General features: G+C 40.8%; 1 long non-coding RNA gene across 1 annotated transcript; it reads left to right on the top strand.

Moving 5' to 3' along the window:
* Nucleotides 1–10,961: 10,961 nt before the first annotated feature.
* LOC112531903 lies at nt 10,962–19,634 on the top strand. Its single transcript, XR_003074060.2, has 3 exons — nt 10,962–11,633; nt 16,999–17,041; nt 18,494–19,634. It is a non-coding gene; the product is annotated as an uncharacterized LOC112531903 (long non-coding RNA).
* The last annotated feature ends 3,399 nt before the right edge of the window (nt 19,635–23,033 follow it).

The raw sequence follows: 23,033 nt of genomic DNA, 5'->3' as shown, positions 1-23,033 counted from the left end.
AGGGCCGTTTACTCAGCACCTGGCTACAAATGAGGTCCACCTAGGTCAATGGGGGAAAGGAATTCTGGCCCAGGAGCTGTTTGGGCTTGTTGACAGGGCTTTAAACTAGGTTTGAAGGGGGAAGGGAGTGATACCGAGCCTGCCCATGACAAGGTGTGGGATAGCATATCTAAGTTAAAGGGACAAGATGCTAGTAGGGGCCCTCAATCTGTTGCATTTTATAATGAATATACTAGGCATCGAGCTGTCAGGGCTCATCACCATGGCTTTAAAATAGATTTGATGGTGGAAGAGGATGTAGTGCCAAGGAACAAAGAGTCAGGGAACATTGTCACTTTAAGAAGCAGAGGAGAAAACCTCAGATTTGTCCCAGGGGTTTTTGGGAGGGCTCCTCCAAGAAGATAATGTGGCCAAAAGCCCAACTGAAGTGCCTCTATGCCAATGCACGCAGAATGGGAAATAAGCAGGAGGAATTGGAAACTGTGACGTAATTGGAAAACTATGATCTTACTGCTATCACAGAAACATGGTGGGATGACTCACATCTGAAACACTGAAACACCATGATTGAGGGTTATAGGCTTTTTAGAAGGGATAGGCAAGATAGGAGAGGTGGGGAAGTTGCTCTGTATATTAAGAAGTAGATAGACTGCAAAAAGCTGCCGCTGGGAAACAGTTATGAAGAGGCTGAGAGCTTGTGAGTTAAAAAAATTAGGGACTGGACCAATAAAGGGCATCTGGTGATGGGGTCTACTCCAAGCTACCTGATAAAGTGAGGCTGTTGACAAGGCCTTCTTACTTCAGCTGCAAGAGACATTGCGCTCACAGGCTTTCATCCTAATGAAGGATTTCAACCGCTCAGATATCTGCTGGGAAAACAACAGGGCAGCCTGCAAGCAGTCCTGGAAACTCCTGAAGTCCACTGATGACAATTTTCTGGTTCACATATTGGACAGACACAGCAGAGGTGAAGCACTTCTGGACCTGGTGCTCACCAACGCAGAAGAGATCATAAAAGAAGTTACAATCAGAGGCAGCCTGAGCTGCAGCAACTATGCCCTGGTTGAGTTTGTGATCTCAAGGAATGTGGAAGCAGTGATGGGTGGCCTGGGAAAATATAGGGATGCTGTCTGGATGTGCAAGGATGGAGTCTGGAAAACTGAGGCGCAAATGGAATTGGATTTGGTCAGGGATGTGAAAAACAACAAGGGATGCAAACAAGACAAAATAGAGGGGTCAGCGTTCTGCACAGTGACTCACTCCAGTGCTATTACAGAAAAGGATGTTTTAATGTGCTGCTTCCCATCCAAACTTCATGAAATGGGAAGCCTCCCAGAACTCTTCCAGAAGCCCAGCTGGAACTCCCCACTATGAAAAACACTTCAACGTGAATTAGAAAGTTTGCAAGAAAACCATTACAAAACAGTACCATCCTTGGCTATACTATGCGGTACTTCCCACATATTAGGATCTCCAAAGAATGTCATTTTTGCCTTGAAAAAGTATCCCAAGCTATTCCCATCTGCAAGGACAATCTCTTTACTCCACTCTCAGAATTTCTGATGTCCCAGCTATACCAGAGATTACACCACGGACATTGTGACAAGTTAAAAACCTGAAGTACTACGTCATCTGATGGTACATGAGTGCTTCCTCCTGTGCCTGACTTTACTTTGGACCTGGGAACAAGAGCTAAGACAAAGCATGGATTTTCTGTCTGAGTGTTTGCAGACGCTTCTATTACATGATCACATTATAGCGCTGTTGAAAACTGCTGTCAGCCCGTTAAATAACACCGGACAGGTACTTAGGATCTTCCATTACCACAATAATGACATATCTCCCAAGTTTTGAAACATCGGCTCAAGTTGCTCCCAGCTGTTCCACCGCAGCTCGTTTTCCTGCCAATCACCACATGGTGGTGGTGTATCACCATGAGTTCAGTGTTCGGGTCTGACTCCTGAGAGCTGAATAGTTGGTTTAAGAAAGCTGGATATTTACAGCACAGCACATTTACAAGGATGCTTGTAGAGTGAACCCTCTAAATCCAGTTTACCTTTGAATTTATATGCATTGCTTAACTGCTTTGCATAGAGAACTGTCTGGCTTTCCAGTCAGGAATCTCCCAGAGTATTTCAAGCAACATATTTATAACTCCAGGTGCATCCACATGCAGAAGGATTTGAAGTCACATGTGATTTATTTGTCCATCTGCTTCATCTCAACCTATTTTGTTTCATTTTGTTCTTGTTCTTGTTTTGTTTTGCTTTAATAATCCTTTGATACTTAATCATCCATTTCCTATGGAAAAAAAAAAAAAAAAGTGCTCCCAAGAATTCCAATAGAGTCCAGGAAGGCTGAATGCCTACTCTTCTGAATTTGCTCCTAAAAGTCTTCTTCTGCAAAGCGTTTCAGCCACCCTTCACCAAAGTCAGGCAATAAAAAGAAGGTGTACTGCATTGCCATTGTGTTTTTCAGCCCATTCACATTATAGACCTTAAATTAGCTATTATATGTCCTTAGCTGAATGTGGACAGTGACAGCCCAATCGAAGACAGAGTGAAGTCAATGGGAACCTTTCAGTTCTCCCTCATTTGGCCCTGAATCAAGTTCAAAGTTGTCTGATTCAAGAAACAGATCTTCTGTGTTTTTACAAAGATGATTTTTCTCCAGTATGGATATAGGTTACAAAAAAATTCCATTAGGGCTTTGTGCACAAAAGAAGCTATATGTAACAATGACAGCATGTCTCAAACCAACAGAGAGATTAGCTCTACTTTAATTGGTTTGAAACAAGGGCACATCATCAACAGGGACGGGAGAACTGGCTTGGACTTAATGAGAAATGCATCATTTCCCACTCACAAACTTACTGCAGACTTACCCTGAACTTTCTAAATCAAAACTGTTTTAATAAACTTTTTTGTTGCATTGCTTCAGGCCTTTCTATCTTAACCTTTTGTCAGGGATCAGAGAAACTTAAACCACCTTTGTGAAAGGGCTTTTTTTTTCTGTCAAGGGGGTCATCATATACAGGAAATATCAGATATACCATGAAATACTGTATCCCTGAATATATTCTAGACCAAGTGTACACAAGCTCCAAGAGTTCATTTCTGCCACTCAATATTCTGACTTGAAAATCCTTTTGTGCTTTTTAAGTGTGGTGTGTGGCATCACAACTCTCTTTTGGTGTAGGCAAGTCTCAGCATGGCTCCTTAAAATCTTTGTAACTTGGGAAAATACTACTCCACAATCACCTATTTCAAGCAGTTATTAGTTACTTGAAGTCCCTGTGGTACTGCTACTCACCTAGGAACAACTAAAACCCCTCAGATATCTGCCCCTTTTTTTGCTGATGAACATTTGTGGGTCTATCCAAGTCCTCATAACACTAAGGATTTGGAAGTCTACTTCCTCTGCCCTGACTTTGAGGCCAGATCTACAAATGCGTCCAGGAAACACTGTATAAGGGCTCTCTGGAAAAGCTGACGTGCAGGACCTCCTGCTCTGCAGCTGGAACTGAATGAGCTAGTGCTCTTACTGAGATCTGGCATCTTCAGATTTATTCTGTCTGCTTTGAAGCAGATATTCAGTCAGTGTCTTCAGCAGCTAAGAGCACATGCTGAACCTGGCTAATACGTCACTTTGAGGAAATCTTCAGTGCTGCGATTTTCTGCAGAAATTTTCTAAATATTCAGAAAATTTATGTATTGGAAATTCATCTAGATATTTCTGTGGCTAATGTTTTTTGCTTTCCCAAAAATCCACGAAGACTGAAGCAAGTGGGTTATCTGGTGTGGTTGGAAAGGAGGTAATGCTTTGAAAACAGAAATAGATGCCTGATAGAAATCTACCGAGGCCTGACTGTTGCAAATGGGATCAACTGATCCTCACTCCAACTTAGACATAAAAATTAATTTATAAAGTAGAATACTGCACAAATGAGACCACCCATTCCTGCACATACTTTTTTCTTTCTTTTTTTCTGGAAACTGACAGGCCTTCTTAGAGTTTGACATGCAGTTCAACTAGAAGCGCTAGCTATACATAGGAGGTATGAGACATTTTATCCTCTCTTTGAAGATACTGTATTCTCCCAGTGTTCTACACTTGGCCCTTTTCTGGGCATAATGTGATCACCACAATGTCAAAAAAATAACAGAAAATTCTTCCAAGGCTAGTGCTACAAAATCTAATATAATCAATAGAGGTACTACCAGCAATCAGTTCTCTTCTGTCAGCCCCTTAATGCCTCACTGACAATAATAATTTAAGAGGTGATCTCTTGGCTTTTCTGGGAATGACAGAACAACATCTCTCCTGGAATTACAGAGTGGGACAAGTTAAGGCAAGATGAGATGCGTGATCCTTGCTTAGTAGCCTTCATAAAAGTGAGGTAATGTTAACCAAAGCAAAGATTGCAGAGTTCCTTAATGCACAGCATGAGTGGACATGTGCTTGCTTTCTCCACTTTTCCCTGGCACAACAGGCAAATTTCCTATCCTCCAATAGCCTGCCCAGGCAGGAAACACACACTGCATCGCTTATCAGGGACTGGATACTGAAGCTTCACTGTCCTTTTAACAATGTGCTTGGAGGGAAGAAGTGGAAGCAGGAAAAATCTGTGCTTTGATCCTGAATGAGCCAAGGACAATTCATTCAAATCACTTGACCCTTTGTGCCAGAGGCAACCCAGCTGGGAAATTGAGCAAAAAGAACTGCAGATGAAACTCAACCTCTGCACTGAGCTCTCTCAGGCCAGAGTTACAGTGACTGAAATGGTTCCTTTGAGCACAGGATCTGGTTGAAACCTGGATAATGTGGTAGAACTAACAAAGTTAGTTCTTTATAAAAATGCTCGACAGAACTTTGGCTCAGAAACACTACTCTGTCTGGACAAAGCTAATTCCAGAATCCCAGAATGGCTGAGGAAGTCAAAGAGAGCCAACTTTAGTAAAGGTACGTAAACCAAAATCCCACTTGTTGTGAGGGGACTCACGTGGCCTTGTGTTCCATGTTTCTGTCAGTATCTCAGGTAGTATGATATCCCTGACTGGTAAGTGGAAATTTAGTCAGTACTGTCAAGAGGCACCTTCATGTGATCTATGTAACCAAATGTAGGCATACACAGAGGTGAACTGCACTCTAAACTCCATTGAGTCTGTAACGAGAGCCCAGGGTGACTTGCTTAGCTGTAGGTACTCCATCCAGATGCTGTCAGGTAAGTTAATGGCAGAAACTTGTGAGAACTCAAACAGTACCAAGCTCTGTAATGCTATAGGCATTCCTTTCTACAGCTGTCAGTCAGGAGTTATTGTGGCATGCTTCAAACTGCTCATGCATATTTATTGAATGTTTTTTCAGTAGTGTTGAGCAAACCTGTCCTGTCTGCTACAGCAGCACTCTAACGGGAGTCTTTACAGGATCTAAGATGTAATATTTTTAATGAAAAGTACAAATGGACAGTAAATACAAACAACATCTGTGGACTTTCTTTTCTGTTGCATTAATCTCTTTTTGACACACTATCACATGTTAAATGTAGTATCTGAAGATTAGGGATTGACTTTAGAGCCCTAACTCATCCCCAGCTGAGCATCATGTGCTGCACAGTTTCTTATTGCTCCCCAGGTACTGGGGCCAAGCTGAGTGGTTAGTGCTTTCCCTTTAACATCTTGCTAGCAGAACTCCTGCACTTCAAGCCATTAGACTGTCTAATAGGAGTAATAAAGCTGATATTGGGTACATTTATTTTAACTATACAATAAGGCACAATGTTAAAACTGCAAGGTGCCAGCCTGGTTTTCAGCAGTACATAATATGTCTTGCATTTTTTACAGTAACCAGCAAGGCATAAACATGTCAGAGAAACTACCCAGGATGCAGAAATATTCCTTGCAGTGTCGCTTAAGGAAAAGCAGACACCATTCTTTAAAACCAAGCAAGCACAATTAACAAGAAAAATATTGCCAATAAAAAGGGGAAAGATGGCCAGCGAGTATAATTAAATGGGATAGTTCAGGGTGTGGGTTTGGCAGGAAAATGACAGCTAAAAGTAACAAAAGCACTTTCAAGGGAATCAGTGCTTGTAGCTGCAGCTTCACTGCTTTCACTTTGTTGTTATGTGCAAATGGAGCTTTATAGAGGCTTCTTGGCCAAAGCACATGGTTCATGTTTGTCAGGTAAGAGCTGAGTGGGAACCCAGAAAGGTGATAGATGTGGATTCCTAAGGGAAAGGATCTCTGTCATTGTTAGTCTCCAGTGAACGATCAGCCCAGAAGGTGTTGAGGCACCAAGGTTTCAAAACTGAGATCTAAAATCTAATTTGTCAGAGTTCCTATTAATTAATTGTATAAATATTTCTGAGGATCTATACTCAACTAACTTGGGAAAGGTCACAGGGAAGCAGACTGTCTATAGACAGTTTGGAAATAGTCACTCCACAATATCTGTCATGACATCCATGTTTTTTTGCATTAGTTCTCTTTACTCATGCATTGACCAGATGGCACAGTTGCCCTCAGTCCTCATATGATCCTCCTTTTGCCAGTGCCAGACCTCTGGTTCTGGCTTATGATTTGTCATGAAACTCCCCTGCAGCAGAGGAACATAAACTGTCCCATTGGGAACTAAAACACAGACCCGTATGGCCATAAGAATATGTTGTAGCAAAACAAGCACTGGACTGTGTCTCATGCCTTTGTATAAAATCCTTTGCAACCAAACTATTAATTGCCTCATTGTATTTAGGAAAATAGATAATCTCTGGTCTCTACAGTGCCTCACTAATAAACAGTTCAAACTCCGAGGGTTCAGCTCTAAAAGACATCCATATGGGAACACTCAATAAAATTCAAGGACTTCATTACAAACAGCCAGCAAATATACAGAACTGCAGGCAAGACTGCAAGCAATACACCAGTGAACACCACAAACTCAGAATGGATTTGTATCTTTTATAAATGCCCTCAGTGCTTTGCAGCAAAAAGTAATATTTTTTTATACATTTTAATTGAAAGCACATAAAAATGAGATGATTCAAAAGAAAGAATCCATGACTGTATATTCAGTATTGAAGAGATACAGAAGCAGATTTGTGTCCAATTCCACTGTAAAGCATACGCTGAGTGAGTTGATCTGAAAAAACCTGGAATTTCATGCAATTGGAAGAGACCTCAAAGATTTATATAAGCTAGTGCTCATGTCCAAGAGCAGGATTGAAGAAGCTCACAAGATTTTCTTACACATTATTTCAAGCCTCCTGTGACAGTGTCCTGGGATCTTGTTAGGCAGAAGAAAGATCTTCCTTCCCAGTGCAGATCAAAAACTCAAGATCAATCTACATTACACCACGAGGAAACATAAGCATGTCAGGTGCTTTCACACATACATCTTCCATTCCCACATCTCATTTCTGTTGTCTCTAAGTTGAGTTCAGAGTAGTCTTACTGAGTATTCATCATCTGATGATCTGTCTTTGTTAGTAAGCACAACTGGCCACAAAGCTTCCTATCCAGGGAGCAAGGTGCCTTGTTTGTTAAAGATTGAATCTACAGTAATAACCAATGCAGGTTTTCATCATTGGAGTAAGCTTGGGAGGTCCCCCGGATTGTACAGGGCAGAAAAGGTCAGCCACAACCTCTTGCACAAGCACAGAGAGGCTTTACAGCATTAACTATGTGATACCTATCATGATCTATCCTAAAATGAAGTCATGTGGTAGTTACAAAAGAAAGCCATCTTGTGTAGGATATTCTGTATTCTACAGTGATAAATTAATCATTACTATATGTTTCAGAAAACAGATCTGCACTACAATTAACGACTTCTTTATTGTATAGAATGCCTTCTTTTCTTTTTTAGTTTTTTCTTTGTCTTTTAAATAATAAGGGATAGTGATTCTATTTAGCAAACATGCTATCCTCTATCTGGACTGTCAATTTTAATTGATTGTTTCTCGCCCTGCCTCAAGGGTGGTGCAGCTGTGCTCTGTCCTGAGCTTGTCTGGATTACAAGTTTAGCTCTAGCCTGCTTAGCAATTGAATATAGATGAGTCTAATACAGAAGCTCAGGCAGTAAATTCCCAAACTATGCTTGTTTTGCTCTCTATAGAAATTTGGTGGGTAGGAGGCCACAAATTATACTATCTTCACCATGGACGCTACTGTGGACACTTTACTATGGATACCTTTACAAAGTATTTTCCTAAACACTTCACTTGTAAGACTCCAGAAATACCAAAATGCAAGAAAATAGCAGTCACTGTACTAGGTCAGACCATCTCCAACAGCTTTCTGCTTTTGCAAGCGGCCAAGATGGTTCTTAGACAAAATTCTAAACATGAGGGACAAACCTATACTGCTACCTTCCCTGATCACTTTGTCATCTGCCAACAGTTAGAGCAAAATTCTTGACACCTCTCATCTTTTTTCAGTAGCCCTCAGTAGATCTGTTATTTCATAAACTCTCCTTATTTCCCTCCAAATCCACAAAACCGATTAGCTCTTGAACTCATGTAGGACACGCACAACAGTGCTACAGTGCAATGCCCCACAACTCACACAACCCACAAAGAACCATCTTTTTCTCAATACTTTCAACTTGTCGTTTGCTAGCTTCATTTGAAGTCCACTAACGTTTCTCTTGGAACAGACAGGCAATAGTAATTACCAATGTACCCACTTCTAGCCACTCATTATTTTACAGACCTCCATCATATATCCCCTCTATAGTCCTTAAGGTCTCCTAATCTACTTAATTGGTCCTTGCAGATAAGTTGTTTTATACCTTTATCATTCTTGTCGCCTGTCTCTGAGCTTTTTTTAGTCCTATTATATCCCCTTTGAGACACATGGAGCAGAACAATATGCCACAGTGTGGTACTTACATACCACATGTATACCATAGGCACATACTCATGTGTTCTGTTTTGCCCATTATCCTTTTCCTAAGAACTCCTAATATTAGATTTAGATTTTCCAAGTCTATTGAGCAGTGAGCCATTTTTCACAAAGGTGCTTTCTGTTGTACCCTGCGATCTTGTTTCTTAGTGATAAAAGTTGTATCAGCTCATCGTTTTATACAAAAAGTTCAACTTTTACCCATGTGTATTATTATCCACACTGAATCTTGTCCGCCATTTTATAAAATGACCAAGGAAAACCCTCTTGCAGTTCTCTAGACAACTGGACCTTGCTTCTGTTATCTTAACTTTGTTTGCCTTTCTTTCCAAGATTTTTGATAAATACATTGTGCAAAATTGGCCATAGCACACTTCCTTGTAGTCCTTGTAGATACTGGTCATGTCCTTGTTATGACAAATGATTGTTTATTCATCTCTGTTTCCTCTCTTTTACCCAATTCTTTGTCAAAAAGCTTATGCTGAAATTCTCAGCTCTATATGAGCAGTTTTACTGATAATGGCAGCCAGTAGAACTAGTTTTCATTGCTAATTTCTACCTGATATTGATTTTAAATAAACTCCAGCATTAGCTCTCAGAGGTTACTATCCAAATACAAGATATTAAGGCACACAGCAAGTGCGCAATACTCCAAAACAAAGTTCATACTGTTCAGGACCATCCTCACCCTTCACCACCCTCCTGTCTTTGGACATAGTACCAAAGTATTACTTACGCTGGAAGAGGCCTCAAGAGTCCGTACATACTAATCTAAGCATGGCTAGCTGTGAGGTTAGTTCAGGTTACTTAGTTCCAGCCAAGTTTTACATATCCCCAAAGATGGTGAGACCACATATATTGAACCACGTTATACTTAAATTGGAGTCATATTTAACTGGGTCATATTTTGAAGATTTCCTTGTGGTTTTCTTTGGTGGCAATGTACCCCTTTCATTTCACATTTGATATTAAACTAGTGCATTGTATAAAAATAGATGTTTGCCATCTGAGATGCTCTAAGAAAACACCAGTGTCTTCTATATCCTTTATTATATTAGTCAGCCCAAACGGTATGTCTTAGACACCAAAGAACATCACAAATAGCACAAAGGCTTATGTTTAGTCAACTAAACCATCTTACCTGAACAAGATACTTCCCCCTCTCCCTTTTCCCTTTGTTAAATTCACTCTACACAAAAGACATTTGGTTTTAACTTGTTCTGAAGTGGAAGGAAGGTGATTCAATAACACCTCTCTGTTCACAACATCACTTTGATTAATAAATGGAGTCCAAATATAAATGTCTTATTTCTCCTTTGGTGAAAGCATATAGCTTTTCCACTGCAAAGTTCACCCAAGTGTTTTACTCTTTTTTTGTACCAAACAGTAATGCTTGGAGTAAAGGGAAGTAGAGATGCAGTTCCCAGGTCAGTGGGATTCCCATCCCAGACTGAGGGAGAGGTACAATTCTGCTTGTTCTTTCCCTGTGCAGAGGAATATTTCTCAAGCTTTATCTCAAGCCTATGTCTCAGATCCAAACAGTATTATAGAAAAAGAAAGTGTGGGCAGCTTCTCAGTTACTGTACAAACAAGCTAGAAATGCAAAGGCAAAGGGGAATATGAAGGACCACAATGGACTCTGTTAATGTAAAGCTGTTAATATGAAATGACCTGGTAGATACAATATATATATTTTTTTTCTGTTTTTGTCAGGAGTTAAAATTGTCATTGATGTTTTGTGCAGACATTTTCAGGACCAGTAGGAGAGCTGGTCATTTTTTTAACTGTGACAATCTACCTCAAACTCAGTTCTACTTTAGAAAATCAAACCTTGCTGCAAATGATATGTTAAATGAAGCCTGCATACTGTGAAAAGGGTTATATTGGCCTCTGAGCAACAGGGAAACAATTTTGTGTCAAATGGATTTAATTAAATGGAAGTTTGCATTTACTAATGTGAGTTGAACTGTGAAATAGTGAAAGAACAGAGTGAGAGTCTTTGTTCTGTTCCATTTGGTTATGCTAACAGAAACTAACTTCAGAATTTAGCTCCTTTACCTAACTTAACTGGTTAGACTGAGTATTCCTTCCCATTTTTGAATATCAGGAAATCTCTTTCAAAGAGTAGTTGTCTCTTAAAACAATTTTTCTCTGTTTCTCTCATTTAAAGTGAGAAGAGAACATTTCTATTCTCCAACATGGATTTATTCATGACCAGCCTTTGTCTCTGGTTTTTGTGACAGTTTTTTCCTGAAGGAAAGCAGCACCTATCTTCTCCTTGATACCTGCCTTTATGCTTCATGTATGGAGAGTCACCCTATCTCTTCAGCCTCCACAGTTCCTACTGAGCACAATAAGTTATCTATTTCTTTTGTCTTTTTCTATCTACTGCCAGACTGTGTCCTATTCAGGCCAGGTGACTGTCTCTTCTATCACAGAGTGTCTAAATCCCTTGGAATGAGAATTGCTCTTAAAAGATAAGCAAATGCTTAAATCAGTGGGAAACCACCTCTGTGGTTGCAGAAGTTAAGTTTTATGCAGACTTTTATTTCCCTTTATAGTTGTCTGGGATCATGGACAAGGTCATTTTCTGCAGTTCATCTGGCATGGAAATAATCTTCAGTTCAGACTCAGAGTGGAATTTTCTTTTGCTCACCTCGGTGAAGAAATACTCTCACAGATTTCCAAGAGACCACTTTTCAGAAAGAGTAATCCACCTGCATGAGGATGGTAAGTTGTGATCTATCTGCAATATTTAGTCCTGTTTTTAGACTTAGCAGGATTCTACAGTTTGGAGAAAAAGAAACCACTATATACCTACAAAATTACCGACGAAGCAATGATGATGATGATGTAGGGAAACCTGACACTGAGATTTGTTAGCTTCTGGAATTATTTCCAAGGCTAATGATAAAAACCCAATTTATCACTTAGGTTGTCTAAAACTAGTCAAAGCACTAAAAACAAAACCACCACCACAACAACAACAAAAACCCCACTTTAGGAAAACAATGTTCTATTATCAGGAAGATGGGCAGGATTACTTGATTAATCTTTTCTATCTCTGGTCTTTTGGTCTGCAGAGAGCTATGGGAGATGTTTTCCAGGGGTATATCTGCCAAATCTTCCATTCTCTGGGAGGAGGCATTTCATTCTGGACAATTCTGAACTGGTGTTTTCATAACGTGTCACTCATGAGGATTTTTTCTTTATATTTATATGTTTTGTTTTAAGTATATGAAGTTGTCTTCAAAATGCCAACATGTTCTGTTAGTCTCTCAACAGAAAGCCAATAATTTTGCTGGTAAATGACAATATTTAGTTCTACACAAAAAACTCTTTTTACTTACCTGCCTATTTTTAACAGTGCAGTAAGGAGAATAATGGATGAACCTGTCAACCATAGTGTTTGTCAGGTTGGATGGGGCTTTGGACAACCAGATCTAGTGGAATATATCCTTGTCCATGACAAGGGGATTGAAACATCTTTAAGGTCCCTTCCAATCCAAACTATTCTATGATTCTGTGTTTCTATGATTCTATGAAATCAGTGTAGAGATGGCTTGATAGCAGTCCAGTAAGCTCCTAGTGTCAAAATGGTGTACTGAAGTCACTGAGTGAAACAGATTTACTCCTCATTTTCACCTAAGTGAAAGGGGAATTGGGACCATGCCATAGATGTCATCTGATCAGCCTCTCAGAAAACCGTCCCAAGTACTATCAATAGACCCAGCTGAGCAAGACATGTTCCTAGGAAAAGTTTTTAGGTGATTAATAAAGGCAGCAGGCAGGAAAAATGGTGGCAGAGGAAAAATAAAATCCCACATCCTTCTTTTGTCAGGAACCTTTGGCTTAGGTGTAATTCTGCGAACAGTTCAAATAATTCCCTCTAAGACACCATTATGGTAACATGTGATGGAACTTAACAGCCTGATCTAATAGCAAATTATCTTCTTGATGCAGAATTATAGAGGTAGTTCAAAAGTCCTGAAGAAAGGATAATGTTTTCCATTTAGTACTTAAGAATTTTTGAGTAGTTTTGATAGAACTCCATTATGTTGTTCCATTATTTCCAAAGTGAAATACTCTATGAATCTAGATGGCTATTTTCAAAGCAATAGTATCTCCTAACATAAAAGGCATCAAGAACCAGGCAGGGCTGAGGTACAGCTGTGCACATTGCAACTTTTTCATCTGGAAGAAAAGATTTCCTCATGTGAAAGGCTGTGCTTACTGATTTGCTTGTTTAAAAAAATGTAAAACAAACTAACAGTGAGACATCATCTTTGCCTGGATTGGCAGAGCTAAATCCCGATTTACACAGCTGGCATCCTTTAACACAGCAAACAACCAACACTAATACTCACCAGCCTGCCTGTCAGGTGCTTCTTTTGTGAACATCTTTCTTCTTCCCTCTCTTCCCCTTAATAAGTGTTTACCTAATAATAAGCCCCACAAATCCAAATGTTTCTGCTCAGCCACATCAGAGAAAGAGGAATTTACTTTATAGTCATGTTGTTGTCTGCCAATAACTTGCTTTATTTGAGTTCATCAATGGTTTTCTTACTGGCTTTGTAAGTACCTTTCTGCTGCCTGCAACAGGTCTATTGAGGGGGAGACTGTGGTATTTTAGGTCTGCAGATAGGAAAAGTCTTCAACCATGTCCTTTGATGACAGAAAGATCCCAGACACTCTTCCTTACTTCCAAAATGCTCAGCATGGTAACTACATGACAACACATCTGAGACATGAGGCACACCTGAACATATCTCATCGTGCACAGTCACGCACGATGAAGCTCACTGTTAGCAACTCAGCAGCAGGAAACACTCCCCCCAACTCCCACTGCAGGCAGCAACTGTGAATGCCACTTCTATTTTCCCTACTGGAAATTCCTCCCCATTGTATTGCTGCTTGGTCCTCAGCTATGCAGTAGGCATATGCTGGCAAATGGAATGGGTAGTCTTAGCAATCTGATGATAAAGAGGAGGCAGCAGAGATGCTGGGTGGATTTTCTTTCAGTCCAACTTTGGAAAAAAAAAATGGTAATTTCTTACACTACTCAGTTCAATTAGCAAGTTACAGCACAGCTCTACTGTCAGAAACTGTATTTTCTGATGCTGATGTTTATCAAGAATGACCCATGCACAATCAATGCACCCCAGGCAAGATCCATGACATGAGACGTTTCTGTTTCTTGGTTTTTTGTTTTTTTTTTTTTCTTTTTCTTTTTTTCCTGAGGTCTTTATTTCTTCTGGTGAAGAAATTCACTTGTACACTTGCTTGTGTCCATATCACAGTTAACAAGGTATGAGTCACCTGGCAGCATTTCCATGAATCTGAGCTGGTAATAGGAGAGCGAGACAAAACGTGCAGGAATTTACCCTTATGTTGCCTACCGCCCCCACTGCTGTTCCCCAGATCTTAACAAGGCACTGACATCAAGCACAAACAGGAGCCAGCCTTTAATGCCGAGCTGCAGTCACATCCATTACAGAAAAGGAGTGAGAAGCAACTAAACAGAATCTAAACTGCAATAAATCACAAGAACCAGATGGCTTACTTATCTGAGGATCAAGGAGGAACTAAAGCTTGGAGTACCGAAGTTGTAACACTCCAATACATGGTGGACCATTAGCAGCAGCTACTACATCTAGAGACCACAATGTGCAAGGCTGTGCCAAGCTTGGTGCAGCTGTGACAGTAGCAGGAGAAACAGCTGTTAACATCTCTGAAGCAGAGTCGAAAAGCATTGATATGTATTTAAAAGAACTAGAACCAGAACTGCTCATGCAAGGGTAAATCATGCTTCCCTTGTCTGTTAGGATGTTTTGAGAAGATTGAGGAAGGAGCCCTACTCAGTGCTTGGTGAGGCCTCAGCTGGAGTGCTGTGTCCAGTTTTAGGTTTCCCAGTAAGAAAGACCTGGGCATAGTGGAAAGAGTACAGTGTAGAGCCACTAAGATGATGATGGGTCAGGAGCACCTCTTCTGTGAGGAAAGTCTGAGAGAGCTGGAGCTTTTCAGACTGAACAAGAGGAGGCTCAAGGGGGATCCTACCAATGTCTGTAAATATTTGAAGGGAGGGTACAATGAAGACAGAGCCAGGTACTTTTCAGTGGTGCCTAGGGCCAGCACAAGAGGCAGTGAACACAAACTGGAACAGAAGAGGTTCTGTTTTCAACACCTGGAAGGACTTCTCTGCTGATGCCTGGGCACTGGAACAGGTTGCCCAGAGAGGCTGTGGGGTCTCCTCCCTGGAGAGCTCCCAAAACCGCCTGAACATGGCCCTGGACTCATGTTGTGGGTGTCCCTGCTTGAGCAGAGGTTGGGCCAGATGGACCCAGAGGTCCCTGCCAACCTCAGCCATTCTGAGATTCTGAGATTCTGTGGCTTGTCACGATCAGTGGCAAGATTTAAAGATTTTGAAGATTTAAAGGACTGTTATGAAACCAGTCCTGGACCCTGGTAGCAGTTACAGTTCCATGATGAAAGACATTAGGAAGGGCCTAAAGGCCACTCACAAGGCTTGGGCAGTGGCAGAGTCTTGTGGGCAGCATTCAACAATGTTTAAGCAACGTTGATCTAGCGGAAAATGTGAAACAACTTCTCACTGCATTGGATGAGTTCCCTTTTCAGAGGGAATTTTGTCCAGAAGTGCATGGTGACAGCGCGTCTCTGTCAGAAAGGCCCTGACAGGCAGAAGGCCAGAGCTGCTGATATTCTGCAGTAGAGGCATCAGTGTTTTGTACAGATGGTCCTGGCCTCCCTGTAGATTGCGTCAGATTTGGGCCCCATGGCAAATTTTTTAACAATGGGGTCTGCTCCAGCTGCTTTAATCTAGCAGAGCCCTGACAGCACCAGCAAAGGAAAATTTATCTACACACCCACACAAATCTTTGTCTCTTTTAGCAAAATCAGTGGAAGCAGTACTATCAGAATTCCTTCTTTTAACTAAAGATTTATCACCAAAGCAGTGGAAATACATATTTATCTATGTTTTTTTTTTTTTTTTTTTTTTGCATTATAGAGTTTGCTTCTTAGAATTACAACCAACAATTTCTCTCTCATTTCTATATATTGTGCTATACAGCTGACATATTGCTAACCCTATGCCAAAGCACAATCTGCAGTAATGCGAGCAGACCAGCATTTCAGGGAGTTTTTTCTCACTAACCTGTGTCTGACCTTTAATTGATAAACAGCAAAGTGGATCTGATAGCGGGGTGATGCAGAGGCCTTATATCTCTCTATAACTTCAATTGATTGCCCCTAAAATTGAGATAAAGTGATACAAGACTGCAGTATCTGATATAAGAAAACACATTACTTAGCACATGAACAGAATGCCAAGGCAGAACATGAAAAGGTTAGACAATTGGAAGAAATGGAAGGGAATGTGGAACAAAAATCTCTGTTCAGAGAACCACAGCCGGTCTATCAGAATTAGTCATGCAGCTGTCTACAGCTTTAAAACATCTTGCTTGATTAGTCTCAAAGATTATCAGGGAATTTAGCTACACAAACCATTAATTTCAATGAGCATTTTAGTTTCTAACTACTTTTGTTGGCATTGAAAATTCAGAGACTTGAGATTACATTTTTTCCATACATAGGTTTTTCATGGGCTGAGAGCAGCAACAGTGAAGAAAGGTGTTACTACATGCATGATTTTATCCAAAGAAATGTCTGATGCAGTATTTTTTTTTCAGCTACTACTGCTGTTATGAAGAAGAATTTAGAAATATTGCTATAAATAGAAGGCCATGCTCATGACCATGTGCTGTGAGTCATTGCTGTTAATTGCTCAGATGTCTTTTCAAGATACCTGGGATTCTCAACAGTGAGCAGTAGGATTAGAATTATTTAGCATTGTTATTAACATATATGTGTATATATTGGATTGGTTTTGTCCTGTGTACAGTTGCTCTGTATAATTAAAAGGAAGGAATTGTATCACATGTTAGAAGTGACTAGTCACACGATACGGTGAATAATGAACTCAGTGTGCAGAACAGCTGACAAATCCCCCATGCTAAGCTATATTGTATGCAAACTATTTGTCAGGTGCCTGTGACTAACAGATTGATTTTTCCAGAAATCATGGCCAGTTACTGGACAGCTGACTAATCCAAAAAGAGGTAATATTTCTGATGTATGTTCTTAAAAATAAATTGCTTTCACGGGTTTATTAAGTACCATGATCTTGGAGAGGGAGTGTTTTGTTTCTGTGCCTGTTGTTCAGTCTAGGTTGTCTTTGTTAGGAACAAAGTACAGATAGTACTGATAGAGGTAGACTGACTTCGAGTAAGTGTCCACTTCAAAGCAGGTTAGACCAAGCCAATAATAGCCTCAGTAGTCATTACTTTATTAAAAAAAATAAACAGTACAGGCAGTATCTGCAGCCTGTAATGGAGTTGTCTATACTGTTAAATGAATGTGTATACCCTGGCCTCCGGCCTGATTCTGGGGCAATTAATACCTTCCCAAACCATCTCCAGGTGCCACAGTTGGTACCTGGTAACTTGTGCAGTCAGTACAAGCCTGGGGCCATTCCTGGCAAGCTCTGCGCATGGAATCATGCGATTGCAGGGACTTGGGAAACAAGTCATCAGCAGCATGGAAGCAGGATGTTCCATGCCAGCAGCTGCTGCTGCTCAACAATGTGATATTTAATCTACTTAACTGGATGTAATTGTTGTCCCCAGGAAAGCTTCTCACTATGCAATAACTTCTCTGCTTCCCAGACAGGTGGAACACTACTTTCTTGTTTTCCTCTGCCCAAGATCCTGAAATTGTCATGGTTTCATGTGCACCTTTATCTGTCCTTGAATTACTGCTCCCTGGGAGGGGATACTGTCTCCCTCTTTTGCTAAGCCAACGCTTAGTTGCTTATTGCTGAGCCCCACAGGTGAATGTGTGCAGATGTGCAAGGTTGGCTCTTTTTAGAGGGGTCCATCTTGCTCTTTTGAAAAGATTTAGTGCTTTCTTCCTTCAAAAACCTTCAGGTAAGGAGAGTGACATCCAGTATGGTTTAACATATCAACCTGGAACCCATTATCACATTATCTCAGTCCAAAGGTACCCACACTGAATACAGTGCATCCCCATTTCACTTTCACCCAGGCCACCTTTGTTTAGGTCATTATTTCCCCTTGTTACCATTCCTACAAGCAAAAGGCCATTCACTTCCCCCAGAGTACAGCCAAGCTGAACTCCCAGGTGTGCTAATAGCAGTAATAAATGATGAAATTCACAAATAAATGAAAGCAAAGCTGTATTTCCTGCAACAGTCAACCATTGTTTTGGTATCGGATCAGTTGTATGGAGCATGCGCACAAGTAATGGCTACAATTATTTTCTCTGAGATCACATGATGGCCAGTGGTCTTGAACACTGGATTCAGTAAAGAATTTGTTGAAGTCCAAGACCAATTGTACTAAAATCCTCAGCCTCCATAGTGGAAAAAAAAAACCTTGCTTTCAAGTTTGCGTGGTAACCATTTCCATGTGCCTCCAGAAGGTACCTTTGTTTCAAAACACCAGGTTGGTATGTAGGATACTAAATCTCAAACCCATGTCTTCTCTTCTCAGCTTCACCTCTTCCTCTCCAGTCCAGACAGAGAGGACACAAAAGAAGACAGGATCAGGCATATACAGAAGAAGAAAAACAGTTCTCATAGCTTGGACCCCTTGCAGTGTCTGATGGTGCTCTCCCAGTCCTCCCATTCTCTCCTCATATTAGAGATGCTCCAGTCCCTTCATCATATTGATGGCCTTCTGCTGGACTTTTTCCAGTAGCTCGGTATCTCTAGTCCAGTGTTTGGCCATGCTCTGGGACCACAGTAAAGAAAGGTCCAATGTACTATGGCTGTAAGAAAGCCCTTTCCCTCACACCAATTGCCCATGTCACGAGCAGGACTAACTAAAATCCTTGTTTACCCTGGCAAAACCTCAGGCAGACTGGAAGCATGCCTGCTTCCTCCTTCTGGTGAGCAGTGCAGAATGGCTGTGTCATGGCTGCTGGAGATGCTGGCAAGAATAGAGTCTCTACAAAGAGCCATTGTATCCAATCCAACACAGACGCTATGTTTTGCTTCTTTATAGCTCACATTAGTCAACAAAATCCATCAACCGATTAATTTATGCCTTGCAATGGGTGAGGTAATAGTGAAAGAAGCATGTCTTGTTTAATCCTCTGCTGTGCCAATTGGTTTAATGGAATGCCAATGGGTTTAACGGAATAATCTCCTGTATATAAAAATACCAGTTGCAAGGTGCCCCACCAGCAGCAGGCTGGGGAGTGCTCGACTAACTCCTTTCTGTTGTTTGTGCAGAGCCTCCACAGTCAGTGCCATCACCAACATGAGCTGCTTGTCTTTGGCAAGGCAGCTCCTGGAATGTTCTGTACAAAGAAGCACCAATAAAAAGCTGAATGCAGGAATCTGTGTGCCTCTTAGCCTTTGCTTGTGAGTGTAGCAAAAGACCTAATAGTTGGTACTCATTTCCTTGCATTTTGAAATTCATTGCATCGAAAAGGTTTTACTTCTGAGGCTAAATTCTCATCTTGCTAGTCTGGAGGAGGAAGGCCACTGTGAAAACTAAAGAGTTGCACTTGATTTGCACCCTTATTAAAGAGAATGGAATTTGTCTCCTGAGCTTTACATAACATGGAGATTTTTTCTTTTTTCTCTTTTTTTTTCTTTTCTCTTTTTTCCTTATTCCCTTCCCTTCCCTTCCCTTTCCCTCTCCCTCTCCCTCTCCCTCTCTCTTTCTCTTTCCCTTTCCCTCTCCGTCTCCCTCTCCCTCTCCCTCTCCCTCTCTCTTTCCCTTTCCCTCTCCCTCTGTCTTTCCCTTTCCCTTTCCCTTTCCCTTTCCCTTTCCCTTTCCCTTTCCCTTTCCCTTTCCCTTTCCCTTTCCCTTTCCCTTCCCTTTCCTTTCTCTCTTTCTTTCTCTCTTTGTTTTTTCCTTTTTATTGTGGGAGTAACTCTAGGCATTTTGAATCTTCTAGCATTTTTTTTTTTATTGGAAGAATTTAAGGGAACCAAATCAGTCTGTAAATTGCTACAGATTCTTGCTATGAATTATCCCAAAGCCTTTGTGCCAGCATATTGATTGCTTTAAAGTCAAGTGAAAATAGATGCACAGCTTAGAGAAGCCATAAAAAACCCTCTACGAGAGCAAAGGGATTATTCATCCATACCATTTAAAAATGTAGCTTGTAGGTACATGGGTATTATTAGTGAATAAGTGCAGCTCTGACAGTTTCAAAATTGTGAGACATACACACAGCCAACTGTCTGCCAATTCCTTAAATAAACTAATTGTCTAAAAGGAAGCTTTTTCTGATTAGTAACAGAAGATTCAGGTAAAGACTTTTATTTCCTGGGAAGGTATAACAACTTGAGTTGTAGTCAGGTTTTATAATAATAATGAAATCCAGGTTTTGTTTCAAATATTTATTAGATTTGTTACTATGGCTGTACCCTTAATCTGGAGTGAGCTGTTTTATAATTTATGAGTTATAATTGCATAGATTCTCAATGTGCTGTGGCCAGACTTTGTTCCTCTCTCTGCCTGTCGACTCAATTGGTTGCTATCTCTTCTATGCTAGATTAGCGCTTATTAGTTCTGATAGATGTTATCCTTTCAAGTTGTTGCTAGTTTGACTTTGCATCTGGGCTAGAAGGAAAATGTTTTGTGAAACTAGAGCTGTGAGCATGCCCTTCAATGCAGATTTTAACCCTCATGGCTGCTTTGCCTGGTCCCACATTTACTGACTCCTCCATGTGCCATGTCTGCAGTTAGCATTAAGCAAGGGCTGAACTGAGTAGCTCTGAAGCATACATTTCCAGCATCCCCTGCAACCCAGCCTTACTGGTTAATGAGAACATTCACAGCTAACATCTGAAAACTGCTTGTCAACCTCAGTAAAATAAAGCCAGTCCTTGTGAAGTAGTCTACTCTGAGCAATTCCGTTCCTGAAACCCACTTAACTGAGTATCCCAGCAAGCACTGTATGTTTTGGAGGGACTGAGCAAGACATTTGCCCACAAGGAAGGTCGCTACCTGTCAGTATTTGGGAAAAATTGTAAACACGTTGAACTCACGTGAAGATTGCTTTTGAGCCCTTCCAAAGCATGTATTTCCCATTAGTATTGGATATCATTGTTTTTTGTACAAAACATAAGTTTCTAAATTTTATGACACTCTTTAAAGTCAATATCTTATTTTAATAAGTTCCTCATGCTAATTGCGTGTTGCCTGAGAAAAAAAAATCTTGCATGAGTTTCTCTGAATACATTTGCTATGCCAGTTAAAGGACTTCCCACAGCAGTTAGTACTGCTGTTAGTTTGCATTCTCCAGGTTGGAAATGGCTGCAGTATGTTTGGAGGAGTGATCTAATCATAGGTCTGAAAATCGGGAATTTATGAGTTCCTTAAATTTTTTCTCATAGATGCCCAGAAAATGTGTTTTATTAAGCAATCCTTATCTTTCCTGTGTTGTTCAATCTGTACTACTTAGGCATGAATGTACATGCATTTTGGTGTCCATGCTGAATAAGTGCAGACCACTGGGCACAGATCCCTCCGAGTGCTCGCAGATCCTCTCAGAACAGCCCATTTTGTTTCCAGGAATTGCAGGGAGAACAGGTTCAGCTGGTTCCCTGTGTCAAGTTAAACCAACAGAGACTGGTATTTGTTTTCCTTCACATTAATGTGTTTAGTGGGGCTCAAAATCAATCAGGAAAGAGATGTTCAGAGCTAAAATACACAATCTTTTTTTAGTATGGTTGTGTTGGGGATTTTTGTGTTGAAAAAAAGCCTTTTGGCTTTGGCACCTGGCTGCCTCAGATTTATGGGTATATTAGCAGGGAATTTGTCAGAAAAAAAAATAGCACGTTTGGCAGGGAAAATTTTTGAAGTAAGACATAATAATTAATCTTAATTTATTCAGGTTGCAAGAATGGTAAGTGTTTATTTCATATATTCTTTAGAGGAGTTACTGGTTGCATGTTATGGTCTGATTGTGTTTTGTTTCTCCCCATTTTCTAAGCCTCAGCTGATTTGATACAGGCCAATTACTACCCACACTGCCTTAACCTTTCTTTGTGCTGAGCCACTGAAGAGAAACAGTGACTCCACAATAGATTATTACACTTCCAGAAAACCTGTTGTAAACTAAATGATGATGCATTGTGTATTCCCTTCTGGCATCATAGACAATGGGCTATCACTTTCACTGGGCTGCTGCTGGCTTCACTGTATTTAAAATTTAAGGAGATAATCTTGGAGCAGGATTGTACACCTAGAGGTGGCACCAAAGGCACTGAGGGGCTCATGTTGCTTCACAATGAGGATAGGAAAATGAATGGCAAAAACGTCTGAATTCAGACTGAGAGCTCCTAAGAGCTGAATAATCTCAAGGTCAGCTGTTAGGACAAATGTGATTGAATTCTCCAAGATGGTTAAGAAAGCACGGAGAAAACCCAGAATCTGAGTCTTACTATGGCTTATGATTTTCACAAAGCCTTGAAAACTTCTCATTTATCTGCCACCTTGACTTTGGAAATCTCAAAGCATACCACCTGTAGGAAGCAACAAGCTGCTTCCACTTGGGCTATGGTAGAATCAAAACCTGCAGATGTTTGCAAGGTGCTTTGGCAGGAGGGTTGGACTAGATGATCTCTAGAGGTCCCTTCCAGGCCCTACAATTCTGTGATTCTGTGAAGGACAGGAGGACAGGTTTCTCATTAAGACCCAGGGTGCCTCCCAGAACCTCAGGCTCTCTGAGCTTAGATTGATTCAAAGAAAGGTCTGTGCAAGACCTTTGGCATTCCTGAATGATAAAAACTGGGAAGGAGCCACTGACTGATTATGTTCAGGGGCCTCCAGCCAACCTTTGCTCATTCCAGTGAGGGGATTCAGGATAAGCAAAAAGGCTGGTTTACCCATCAGAAGTGACCAGATGAGGATTTTTGGAAGAGCCTATGGCCTGATTTCCTCCCTCCACATCCCTGCCCCTGTTGTTGTTTCAGCAGTTCAGACAAATGGTTCGATACACTTGAGTGAATGGCCCTGCGGTGCTACGTTGGTGCTGCAGTAGTGACTCTTGTGTTTAGGTATTTCCAGT

This window comes from Gallus gallus, chromosome 2 (assembly GCF_016699485.2).
Source record: "Gallus gallus isolate bGalGal1 chromosome 2, bGalGal1.mat.broiler.GRCg7b, whole genome shotgun sequence".
Classification (NCBI taxonomy): Eukaryota; Metazoa; Chordata; class Aves; order Galliformes; family Phasianidae; genus Gallus; species Gallus gallus.
Note: the sequence above shows the minus strand (reverse complement) of the source record. Positions and strands in the feature narration are given on the sequence as shown.